A 12,847-nucleotide genomic window follows, 5' to 3' on the forward strand; every position below is an offset into this window, starting at 1 on the left:
CACCAGTAAAAGACTTCCCTGTTCTTGATGATACCACACTTTTTCTATGATCTGCTAAAGTTTTAAAGAGAGGTACAGCCTTGGCTGTTCAGACTTGCATGTATAGATGGGAAAGATGAGTTGCACTTGCTTTATCAGGAGTTACAGCAAGTAACTATGAAGAAAGGCTGAATGAGCTGGGACTGTTCAGCTTTGAGAAAAGAAGGCTAAGGGGGGACCTGATTAATGTTTATAAATATCTTAAGTATGGGATGCAGGGGGAAATGGCCAGCCCCTTTTCAGTGCTCTGTGGGGACAGGACAAGGGGCAATGGCTGCAAGTTGGAGCACAGGAAGTTCCGCATCAACATGCGGAAGAACTTTTTCACAGTGAGGGTGACAGAGCCCTGGGACAGGCTGCCCAGGAAGGGGTGGAGTCTCCTTCTCTGGACATATTCCAGACGCATCTGGATGCCTATCTGTGCAATATGAGCTAGGGAGCTGCTTTGGCAGAGGGTTGGACCCAATGATCCCTTGAGGTCCCTTCCAACCTCTGTGATTCTATGATTCTAAGTGCATCAGAGTGTTGACAAATTTCAGAGGTGAGATGATTAAAACTGGGATGTGTCTCCTGTGGGGATATTGTGACTTTCCACCTATTTTTCACTGATGCTAAGGGCAAATGACACCTTTCTTTGGAAGCCTATGAATACACTTTTGAGTCAAGTTTCTCCTAGTTTTCAGCAGCCTGCCTAAAGAAAGCTGACATGACCCTAGACCCTCTACCTGTCCATCAGCTGAAAAAACAGCCTGGAGGACTGCCATCTTCTATTTCCTGAAAATTTTCATAGGAACACTTTGACCAACAGGACTGGAATCAACACCTACACACTCAAGTTAGATGTTTAGATGTTCCAAAGGCTGTGAAGGTGCTTGGAGAGATTAACTGGTCCCATTGTCTTGAGCAGCCACAACATTAATTTGGCAGCTGTTGAAATATTTGATGAGAGTGCAGCAAATATGATGAGGAAGATTAGAAGGGCCCTTCCTTCAGCCAGGTGAAGGAAAGGGCTAATGGGATCTATTGGACTGTGTGGATCTGATTGCCTGGCACAACAGATCCACAGAAGTACCAAGCATTGCTAGACACTGGTGCCCAGTGTACACTGATACCATCGAACTATGAAGGGGCAGAGCCCATCTACATTTCTGGAGTTACTGGGGGATCCCAGCAGTTGACTCTACTGGAAGCTGAAGTGTGTCTAACTGGGAATGACTGGGAAAAGCATCCCCTTGTGACTGGCCCAGCATAGAGTTCCTCCAGATAGGGTACTTCAAAGACCAAAAAGGGCACTGGTGGGCTTTTAGAATAGCTGCCTTAGTGACAGAGGAAATCGAACAACTGTCTCTTCTGCCTGGACTGTCAGAAGACCCTTCTGTTGTGGGGCTGCTAAATGTTGAAGCAGGTACCAATTGCTCCCATGACGGTGCACAGACGACAAGATCACATCAACAGAAACTCCCTGATTCCCATTCAGAAACTAATTCATCAACTGGAGAGTCAGTTGATGATGATGTCATGATTGACATTGCAAACACTTTTTCTCGATTCCATTGGTGGGGGAGCACAGGCCACAGTTTGCTTTCACTTGGAAGGGGATTCAGTACAGCTGGAATCAACTGCCCCAGGGGTGGAAACACATCCCCACCATCTGCTATGGACTGATCCAGACTGCATTAGAACAGGGTGAAAACCCAGAGCACCTGCAGTATATTGATGACATCATTGTATGGGGCAACACAACAGAGGAAGTTTTTGAGAAAGGGAAGAAAATAATCCAAATTCTGCTAAAGGCTGGATTTGCTATCAAATTAATTAATGGTTAAGGGATCTGCTTAGGAAATCCTGTTTTTAGGAATAGAATGGGTGTTGTCAGCTCCCCATGGACATTATGAATCTAATAGCAGCTATGTCTTCACCAATCAACAAAAAAGAGACACAAACTCTCCTACACAATGTAGGTTTTTGGCGAATGTATGTCCGAAACTACAGTCTTTGTGAGGCCTCTCTACCATGTAACCCCAAAGAAGAAGGGTTTCTAGTGGGGCCCTGAGCAGTGACAAGCCTTTGAAGAGATCAAACCGGAGGTAGTCCATGCAGTAGCCCTTGGGCCCATCCAGACAGGGCCAGATATAAAGAATGTGATCTACATTGCAGCTGGGGAGAATGGCCCTACCCAAAGTCTCTGGTAGAAAACATCAGGGGAGACTCGAGGCCAACTGCTGGGGTTTTGGAGTTGGGGCTACAGAGGATCTGAGGGCTGTTACACTTCAACAGAAAAGGAAATAGTGGCAGCATATGAAGGGGTTTGAGCTGCTTCAGAAGTGATTGGGACTGAACCCGAGCTCCTCCTGGCACCCTGCCTGCTGGTGCTGGGCTGGATGTTCAAAGGGAAGGCCCCTTCTACATACCAGGCCACTGATGCTATGTGGAGCAAGTGAATTGCACTTATCACTCAGCGGGCTGAAATAGGAAACCTCAATCACCCAGTAATCCTGGAAGTGATCACAGACTGGCCAGAAGACAAAGATTTTGGAATATCACCAGAAGAGGAGGTGACACGTACTGAAGAGGCCCCACTGTATAGTCAACTGCCAGAAAACGAGAAAAAAATGCCCTCTTCATTGATGGGTCCTGTTGCATTTTTGGAGAACATCAGAGGTGGAAGGCTGCTGTATGGAGTCCTACAGGACAAGTTGCAGAAGCTGCCGAAGGAGAAAGCAAATCCAGCCAGTTTGCAGAGGTAAAAGCCATCCAGCTGGCTTTAACCATTGCCAAACAACAAAAGTGGCTGAAATTGTGCCTCTACACTGACTCATGGATGGTGGCCAATGCCCTGTGGAGGTGGTTGCAGCAATGAAAATAAAGCAACTGGCAGTGCAGAGGCAAACCCATCTGGGCTGCTCCATTGTGGCAAGACATTTCTGCCCAGTTAGAGAACCTAACTGTAAAAGTATGCCATGTAGATGCTCACATACCCAAGTCAAGCCACTGAAGAATATCAAAACAACCAGCAGGTCATTCAGGCTGCTAAGATTGAAGTGGTTCCAGTAGACCTTGATTGGCAACGTAAGGGCGAATTATTTATAGCTCACTGGGCCCATGACACCTCAGACCATCAAGGAAGAGATGCCAAATACAGATGGGCTCATGATCAAGGGGTGGATTTGACCATGGACACTATCTCACAGGTTATCCATGAATGTGAATCATGTGCCTCAAGCAAGCAAGCCAAACAGTTAAAGCCTCTGTGGCATGGAGGACGATGGCTGAAATACAAATACGGAGAGGCCTGGCAGATCGATGACATCACCCTCCTGCAGACACACCAGGGCAAGCGGTATGTGCTCATGATGGTAGAAGCAACCACTGGCTGGCTAGAAACCTATCCTGTGCCCCATGCCATCACCCAGAACACATCCTGGGTATTGGGAAGGACGTCCTCTGGCAACATGGCACTCCAGAAAGAACTGAGTCAGACAATTCTGGAATAATCTCATAGACACCTGGGCCAAAGAACACGGCATCGAATGGGTATAACACATACCCTACCATGAACCAGCCTCCAGGAAAACTGAGAGATACATTGGACTGTTAAAAACTACTCTTAAAGCAATGGGTGCTGGAACCCTAAAAAACTTGGATATGCATTGAGCCAAAGCCACATGACTAGTTAATTCCGGAATATCTACCAATAGAGTTGGCCCTGCCCAATCAAAACTCCTGTAGACTGTAGATGGGGATAAAGTCCCTGTAGAACTCATGAGAAACCTGTTGAAGAAGACAGTCTGTTCCTGCTTCAGGCCAAGGCACATCCATTTGTGGGATTGCTTTTGCTCAGGGACCTGGGTGTACTTGGTGGGTAAGTCCAGGATGTACCCCAAAGAGATTTAATTTTAGGTGAGGGCAGATGCTAAATTGTTGGTATAACAAAATCAGTCCATGGCAGATGGTCTAAATAATGGATAAATTATGTTATGATCCTCTCAGATACTCTGAAAATGTAAGATCTGTGCATGAAGTAGATGGTATGGAAAAAGGGATGGATAATGCCCTGGTTCTGGCCAGGCCAGACTTAACCTCCCCAGGCAGCCAGACCAGGTGACCTGAGTTCGCCCAGGTTGATTGCCACACCACCTGACATAACTCCCCCATAAAAGGGGCTGGTTGGGGAGGGGTACTCTGGGGTGCCTCTAGAGGAGTTTGAGTGTGGCTGCAGCAGTGTGTTGGTCCTTGTTTGTGCAATACTCTGTGTTATCACTGGGTGTGAATGTAATTGGCAGTTTGGGGCTCAACCACCACATGTCCTTTCTAGGGCTAGATATTGATGTGGAAGAGATTTTTCTTAGCTGTCCTATAGCTCTTTGCATATTTTAGCTGTTGTGTCCAGGGTGGGAGCCTCTGATAGAAATAGTCTATCCTTTTCCAGCCTCTTTTTCTCAAATGCTGTTCTGTCTTAAAGAAAGTTGACACTGTGTAGGCAGCAGGCAGAATCACTAAGCAATATTAACCACACTTTAGCTTTTTGTCACATTTATTTTGTTTCTGAAGCAAATTTTTATATACCCACCCCTGGTTTTGTTTGTTTATGTAAATGACAATACTTTGTCATTTAGCTGTTATGGGGCTATGCTAATTGTGGGCTTGACCCCTTCCTATTTCTGGATGCATTTCAAAATTCCATAATTTGATGTATTGAATTTTTTGATAACTTTGTATAATGAAATTATGAATTAAGATGGAAGAAGCAGAGAAAGGCTGGCTCTACATAAATACAGAGCTGTATCTAGCAACAAGCGTTGTCTTCAGAAGCAGTTTTCATATTAGGGAACTTGTGGAAATGCTCACAAGTAGAAGCCAGGTGTGATGCTATTGTATCTGCTATCCTCAAGTGTACTGCCAAACACAGCTGATGCAAAATTTTGCTTCTTGCCATCAGTACAACATGTGTTTTGGGGATTGGGAGCTGCTGAGAGGAGAGAAGGGTCCTCCAGGAACATCTGAGCTAATCTACCAACAACTATGAACTGTGAGCATCCTACAAATCAAACCTACTTTAATGTCAGGACCACCTTTGCACTGGGTCAGGGAAAGTTGCTTTGCCATGACATAGAGGAATTTTTGCAAAATAATTGATGATAACAGGCCATTTGGAAAGATGAGTATTTGCATAGTAGGTGTGTCTCTCTGCAGGACAGTATCATAGGTGTTGCTGATATTGACAATGAAAAACTGAATCCTTAGACAATGTGCTACCAGAAAAAGTATGCCTCTGCATTGACTTGGGATGCAGCACATCCATCAGGTGCTACTTTCTGTGGCTCCCTGTGAGTCCAGATACTCATATGAAGTTCAGAAAACTTAGTGAAAGCAGTTTTTCCCAGAGCTGACCACAGCTGCGAATTAGACATTTATATGTGTGTTACCCTACCAGTTTGTTGCACCTGTTTTCTCATTGGAAGACAAATGTGAAAACTGTGTATTCAGCAGTTCTAGTGAATCAGTTCTGCTTTTTCTTGATTTTTCTATGCGAGATCTGACCTTGCATTGTATAATTAAATCTGTGAACATGAAGAACAGTGATGGGTTTGCCAAGATGAGTCTGCCAATTTGCAAAACATTATTTTCATCTGGTAGATGTCTTAGTTATTTTTACCCTTCTCATATATACTTTTCCTATTTTATCGTATTCTCAGTATTTTATCTAAGTCACTGTGCAAACATGTTGCTGTTCAAAAACATATGGTCACATAAATGAGAAATAAATCTACACAAGAAATCAAACTTAACACTCTCCCTGTCTCCCCCCAGCCAAAGCATGCTGGATGGTTGACTCAGTAAACGTGATTTTTCTGTATATATGTTAAGCTATATCAACTGAAAACAAAAATGTTAGGTATGGGTTTATCAGCCAGGTTTTTATCTGGGACTAAAATGATTTCCACCTTCTAAAGATTTTCAGGATTATCAGCAAGAGTCATAGTGTTATAACAACATTATCAGTTTGCAGCACTCTACTGTGTAGAAAGTAAGGATATCTTGTTTATAGTGATATCTCTTTAAGGGTTTTTCAGATTAGGAGGAATAATTCAAGAGGTAGGAAAAGTAATAAATGGATACACAAGACTTAATAAATTGGCTGGAACTGTTCAGTCCACGAAGGACAGGTCTTTGCAAGAACAAAATGTAGCCTCAGAGACCTTCAACTAGATCTTTCCAACTAATGAAAAAGGAGGAAACAAGACTATCTTCAGTCTCCTGGGAATAAGTAAATTTATTATGAGATATTTGAGTGGGCTTGTGGAACTGTACAAACTTATTATGGGAGGACTTATTAAGAGGACTGTGGAAATGTATGGGAATCTTTCTCAACCTTTTCTCTGAGCATGTGGTCTTGCTATCCTTTCCTGGATGCAGCACAGTCAATGTGAGAATACTTCAGCAGTGTCTGAGATTTTCTTTTGGCTTCTAACAAATTTGCAAATATGTGAGGGACCTATATATGGTCATTCTACTCACTGCACAAGTGTCCGGATCAGTAATGGACATTATTCCTGCCTGGCCAAATGGAGAAGCCTGTTCAGAGTGGCTTACTTCTTCCTGGTCTACAACCACAGGCCGAGCAGGTCTTGTGGACTTCAGTGAGAAAAAGGCTACCAGGATCTTTTGTGGAAATATAGATGTCATCAGATGTTCGCTGATGGCTCTCCCATGTATGGGCTGAGAATACTTTTGTGATGTGATAGAACACTTTCACTGAGTGATTCACAACATGACTGTTTCCCAGGGTTGTAAAATCTGAGCCTGCTTTTAACCTAAGTCTCAGGTTTCCTGTTCACAGAATACATATTTTCCTTTCATTCAGCTGTGCAGGTCTCACCTGTGAGATTTTCTGTGAGCTCCAGTGAATGACAATGCACAAGTCAGCAGCATATCCTTAGAGCACTGGAGGCTTGTCCTCTGGTGGGCTGCATTAGTGAACTGTAAGTAGCTGAGGCAGGCAACTACTTTCCTTTACTAAGCTCTTGGGGAGGCTGCATTTGGAACAATGTACCCAGGTTTGGGGTCTCTGTTACAAGGCAGATACTGAGGAAATGGAATGACTCCAGGTCGATCTTTCATCAAATGACTAGAGAGCTTTACCACTTGATGTTCAAGAAGAGACTGAAGGAAATGTCTTTATTTAGCCTGAAGAAGAGAAGGCTTAGCGTGATCTATTTGTCTTCCACTTCCTACAGTGACTTTCAGAGATGACAAACTCTTGTCAGTGAAAGGAAAAGAAGCAAAAGGCACAAGTTGCAAAAGGATAAATTCTGTGCCTGTAAGTAAACACTGTTTCCTCATAAGAACAGTGCAGCAATGGGACAGAGGAGAGATCAACTCTTCTAAACAAAATACTTTGGGCAACCTGATCTAGGTTTGAAATCAACCCTGATTTGAAAAAGAGGCCAGTGGTCTCTTCGAACTTGAATTGTTCTGTGATTCACTGATTGACTCATTCCTTGGTTCTCAAGTAGCTTGATGCAAAGTGTATGTGGTGATGTACCAGGATGTATTTGGTCTTCTCTCCATCTGCTTTGTGAGAGTTTCTTCAGCATGTGTTTAGAAAGAAGTTTCCTTCTGGGAGATTACCCTGAAAGTTTCCCTTTGCCCTGTAAGAGGTTTTTGTATGAGAACATACATGTTTTGTTTGAAAGATGTAGGAATTTAATTTGCTGGAAATAATGAGCAAGTCCACCGGACCTTGACATATCAGCTCTGCAAGAGGAGAGAAATTCTGCTCTGAAGAGAAGAGAAATTCTTGTCCAAAGGTCTGCATAGCAACCAGCAGGCAGAGAAATGATTGTTGATTCTCAGGTGGAAATTAATCACTTGTCAGAACTACCAAAACATCCCCTTCAGGAATGGAGTTCTGGATGATGTTTTTATTTAGTTGACCATCAGCTTATCCCTGTTTGAGTGCTTTTAATCTTGCATGTTTAAGTCTGGAATAGTATTGAAAGCAGAAACAAGAAAAATACTAACACTTGAGTCCTTCGTTTCCAGGCACTGAGGCACCACTTCTCTTGTTTCTTGCCATATCATTTGCCAGTGATATTGCATACATTTTTATTGTTAGCACAAGAGAAAGTTGTAAAAGAACTGTATTATTAATCTAGTTTAAACACCGTCCTTTGCCAAGAGAAGGATGCCTCATAAGTAAGTTTGCAAGAAGGGGTGATTCATGGACCTTTGTATGGCTGAAATTACAAAGAAAACTTCTAAATTGTCATGGGGGAGAAAAAAAAGACATTTTTTCTCTGATTCATCTGGCTTCAGGGATGTTGCTAAGCATTTTAGGGTCAGCTGATCTGACAATTTCTCTAGGGAGGATGAGGTGATGGAAGGGTAAGCTAGACATAGAAGCCAAGCTGCTAGTCCTCGAAGTGAGAGCCTACTGTGAGGTTTTTGTAGTCCTTTCATAAGTCTTCTCTTCCTTTACTAGCACCTTCACTCTAATTGACAGAGCTGAGGTAGCTGTATGTGCTTCCTCCACCTTGTGGATGACCTAGAGCTCCCCACTTGCTCTACAGCACAGATTTTTCTTGATGCAGCTCTGTGAGCCCTTCCTAGCATGTGGGATAGTCTGTAATGGGTGTCCTAGCAGAGTTGAAGTATGCTGTGATCCCAGACCAGGAGTCTCTCCTGCATGACTTAAGAATCTTTTCCAGTAAGTTGGGCGTTGGCAGTCAACTCAAAGGACTCCATACTTTTCTTAGCTACCAGGGCTAAGATAAATGGATCCTTATCATGGGGCTTTGGTGTATTTTACTTACTATGTAGATGCCTTTCAGAGTAGGACTTTGTCTCTTGAAAAGAAGATCCACTAAGACCTGCTGACAATGCATTTAAAAAAAGAAAAAAAACCCAGTTGGTCTGAAAAATGTCTTAAAGCTGAGTATGTCTCAGAAGTTCTTATGTGGCTGCTGGCCAAAGGATGAGGGGAGTTTCTTGGAGAATGCCATCCTCTTCCACTGGGGATAGTCCCAAGCCTGCTGTATTTCATCAGGAATATACTAGGTGCTATGGCTGTGGGTTAGCAATTCCAGTGATGTCTGTCCACAGCTTTTCCTTACACTTGACGCTGTATGGAGAAAAATGCCTGTTACATGTAACATATCAGTTAAAGGAGCCTTCTGGCCAATTCACATTGTAGAGTAGGTGAACACATTTTCAGGTTATCAGAAACTTGCTTTGGAATTTCTTTATGCACTGTTTGTGGTTTTGATCCCAGACTTTTAGGTCACCAGGAGGCAGCAACCATCTCAGCTGTATGATACAAACACCGCAGGTTAAGTGGAGGTGACATACAAGGTGATGAAGACCCCCACATTCTGCTTCAAGATGCTGAAATCCGAGTTGCAAGTAGAATCTCATGGGCTGAGATTCTAATATCAGTTCTGCCTTCAGAATTATTGAGATATTTAGGCATTTCTTGATACTAAAACTTTGGTATGTATATATGTACATATGTAATTATGTACTAATTTATTATAATAAAAAATATGCATTTTACTTTAAAGTATCTTTTTCTCACTGATGCCGAAGTGAAAAATAAGGTTATAGAAGGGATACATGATGTGATCCTCTCATTCTGAGGTGGTCTTGGCAATTCCTTGTAAATCGAGTTGTTTCCTACTATGTTTGTGCTTAAATTATGCCAATAAAAGTTTGATGAGAAACTCCATGCAAGCTTCAGAAAATACAGTTCTTGGAGGTCAGCTCACCCTTCCTTTGAAAAGCTTTTGAAAGAGCTGGGACAAAATTTTTTGGGAGAAAGCATTTGATCCATTGGGTAGCTTCCTGCTAAAGGAAGTATTGCTAAAGGTCAGTAGATTTCTCCTGGTGATCTTAATGGACAGCAAATGCTCAGGCATGACAAGGACTGTACATGTAATGTGATGAGCTAATCTTCTAGTTATCTGCTTGCTTAAGGCACAACTGTAAATTGTGCTGAATTTCAAGGGTCCAGTTATTTTATTGGGATGTCTGATGCCTCTACAGTGACACTTCTAATTAAAGTTGACTACCCAACTTAGTACTGACAAGGTGAAGTTCCTGATAATACCCTGAATCTTGTCCTGGATCCCTTCTCTCCTTTTTTTTTTTTTTAATTTTCTTTTTCTTTGTCCTGCTCTGATTACTTTCCCCTTATATGAGGTAATTAGTATTTTAGATACATGTTGTAGAGCACTGTAGTCCTTGTTCACTTGTGCTATAACCTTGTCACAATTCATTAATTTCTACTCCAAATGGATCTGTCTGGCTTTTCTATTACTGACTGCCAGCAATGAGACAAAATGGAGTATGTGCTTTTGGTGGAGTCCCATGGGAGCTGTGCAGAGATGTGCTGTGGTTACCTGTCTGCCCAGAGGTGCACTGACTGCACTGTGTTGCATTATGTGAAAATTTAGAGCAGTCTCCCAGCGACAGCTTTCTTTGTTTCATGGCTTGTGACCTCCAGCTACCAGCTGGCGGCTGGTACTCCTGATGTTTCTGGAAATCACCTCTCCCTTTGCTTCTCCCTCTTTCAGAGGAATTAAAAAAAAAAATAAATCAAATTTGAAATTTTATTTCAAATAGAAATAAAAAAAATCAAAGAATGGTTTTAGTCATTATAATTTTATTATTTCTTTTTCCAGTCATGTTCTAAGTATAACCTGTTGTCTTCTGTTGTCTTCTGTTGCCTTCTTAACCTGAAAACACACTAAAATTTTTTTGTACTAGTGTTTGCAAGATACAGGTAATACAAACTTACAAATCCTGCACATGCTTCTCCAAGCCAGGACATCTATTTGATTAAGCCTTGCACAATATCCAGGAGATAAGCCTTTATAGATTTAATTATGGAGATTAATTTTACTGACAGTGTACAAGAAAGCAGAGCTGAGTCCTCTGAAACCACACTCCCTTCAAAAATCTCTATGCCAGTGGAAATTGTTTGTACTTGAATTTGATGATGCATTTCAACTATGGAACGAAACACCAAAATTTTCTGATGTAATTGAAAGGGATTTGAGGTTTTCTGCAGTTTTGCCATTAATATATCCAGGAATTTGTCAAGATGCAAATGATATGGGTGCTCAGTTTCTCAGAGAATAGTGATTTAATGCATATAAGGACACCACAGCTTCCTACTTAAATACATTTAAGCCCAGGTCTGATTAAGGAAAGAGGCTGAAAAAACTAAAATATCAAGATTATTTCAGATATTTCAATTGCAGTTGATTCTGTGCTTAGGGGGATATAAATCATATGATGCTCAGAATTCAATCGGGAGACTTTCATACGTTGCCTCATGCCAAAATGGTCAGCAAACAGTTTTAACTGGGATTGCTAGTGACATTTTATTTCACTGATTGAAAGTTCCATAACTACAAGAGACAATATGTTCATATGCCTTGCCTGGTTTACTGCTAAGGAGAAAAAAAAGTGGGACTTAAATCTTTACTTCATATGAATTACTGTAACATTATGCTGGATTTTTGGCAGACTGAGAACATAGGTCTCAGCAATACCTGTTGAGACTTCTTTTAATTAAATTCTCCAGCAATATATAATAATCTCAATTCACTTTGTGTTTCTGTGGCGGCATCAGAGACTCTTGCACCTGTCAAAATTAAGGGAAAGTACCCTGAAAAACTAATTTGAGCATTGATGAAACAGGAAGCTGAAGATTCAACAGAACAGGTACTTCAGTAAGCTACTTGACTTTTCCAGACCTATGAAATGAACTCAAGAATGGGTGAAGAATGGGACCTTGATCATTGCTGTGCACAGGTTTTTCTTCAACCTTCACATGGAGTATGTTGGATCCAATACTTATAAATACTTGAGAAGTGGGTGTCAGAAGGATGGGATCAGTTTTTTTTCTGTGGTGTCCAGTGATAGAAAAAGAGGCAATCGGCACACTTGAGTATAGGAAGTTCCATCTAAATGTGAAGAGGAACTTCTTTACTGTGAGGGTGGCAGAGCACTGGGACAAGCTGCCCAGCAAGACTGTAGAGTCTCCATCTCTGGAGACATACAAAACCCACCTGGATGCTGTCCTCTGCAGCCTGCTGTAGATGATCCTGTCCAGGGGGAGATCATTCTGCAATTTTAACAGGCAAAACAGACTCAACACAGAGTGAAGGAAAGAAAACTCTCTAATTCATTACACTACACACCCAGTGAAACCAGAGTCAGATAATGAGAAGTGCAACTAGACCTCAAAGCACCTGCCCCCACCCCTTCCTTCTTAGTCCCTTCCCACTTTAGTCATGATTTCACTTCCTTCTTTGCTCCCACAGGGAGGGGCAGGGAATGGGAGTTTCTGTTCCTTACAAGATGTTCTTCTTCTTAGCTGGAGGCATTCTTCATGCCCTGCAGTGTGGGGTCCCACCTATGGGAGACAGTCCTCCACGACATGACCATCTTGAACACAAGTCCTTTCCCACGGGGCTTCAGCTCTTCACCAGCTGCCCCAGTGTGGGTCACTGCTATGGGGTGCACTCACAGAATCAGAGAGTGTCTCTCAGGCTTTCAAGCTCAGACTCCTCCAGCCTGGTCCTCCATGCAGTCAGAAGTCACGTCCTGTGTCCTGTCATCCCCTGACCCCATGCAAACCTGCTCCATGGATCTCTCTGTCTCTGTCTGTGTGTGTCTCTCTCTGTGTCTCTCCGTGTGTATCTCTGTCTGTATGTCTGTCTGTGTGTGTCTCTCTCTCTCTCATCTCTGTGTTTCTATCTATCTCCACAGGCTGAAAGTGCTGGCAGAGGCTTGCTCC

Source organism: Gallinula chloropus, assembly GCF_964237585.1.
Source record: "Gallinula chloropus genome assembly, chromosome: Z".
Taxonomy (NCBI): Eukaryota; Metazoa; Chordata; class Aves; order Gruiformes; family Rallidae; genus Gallinula; species Gallinula chloropus.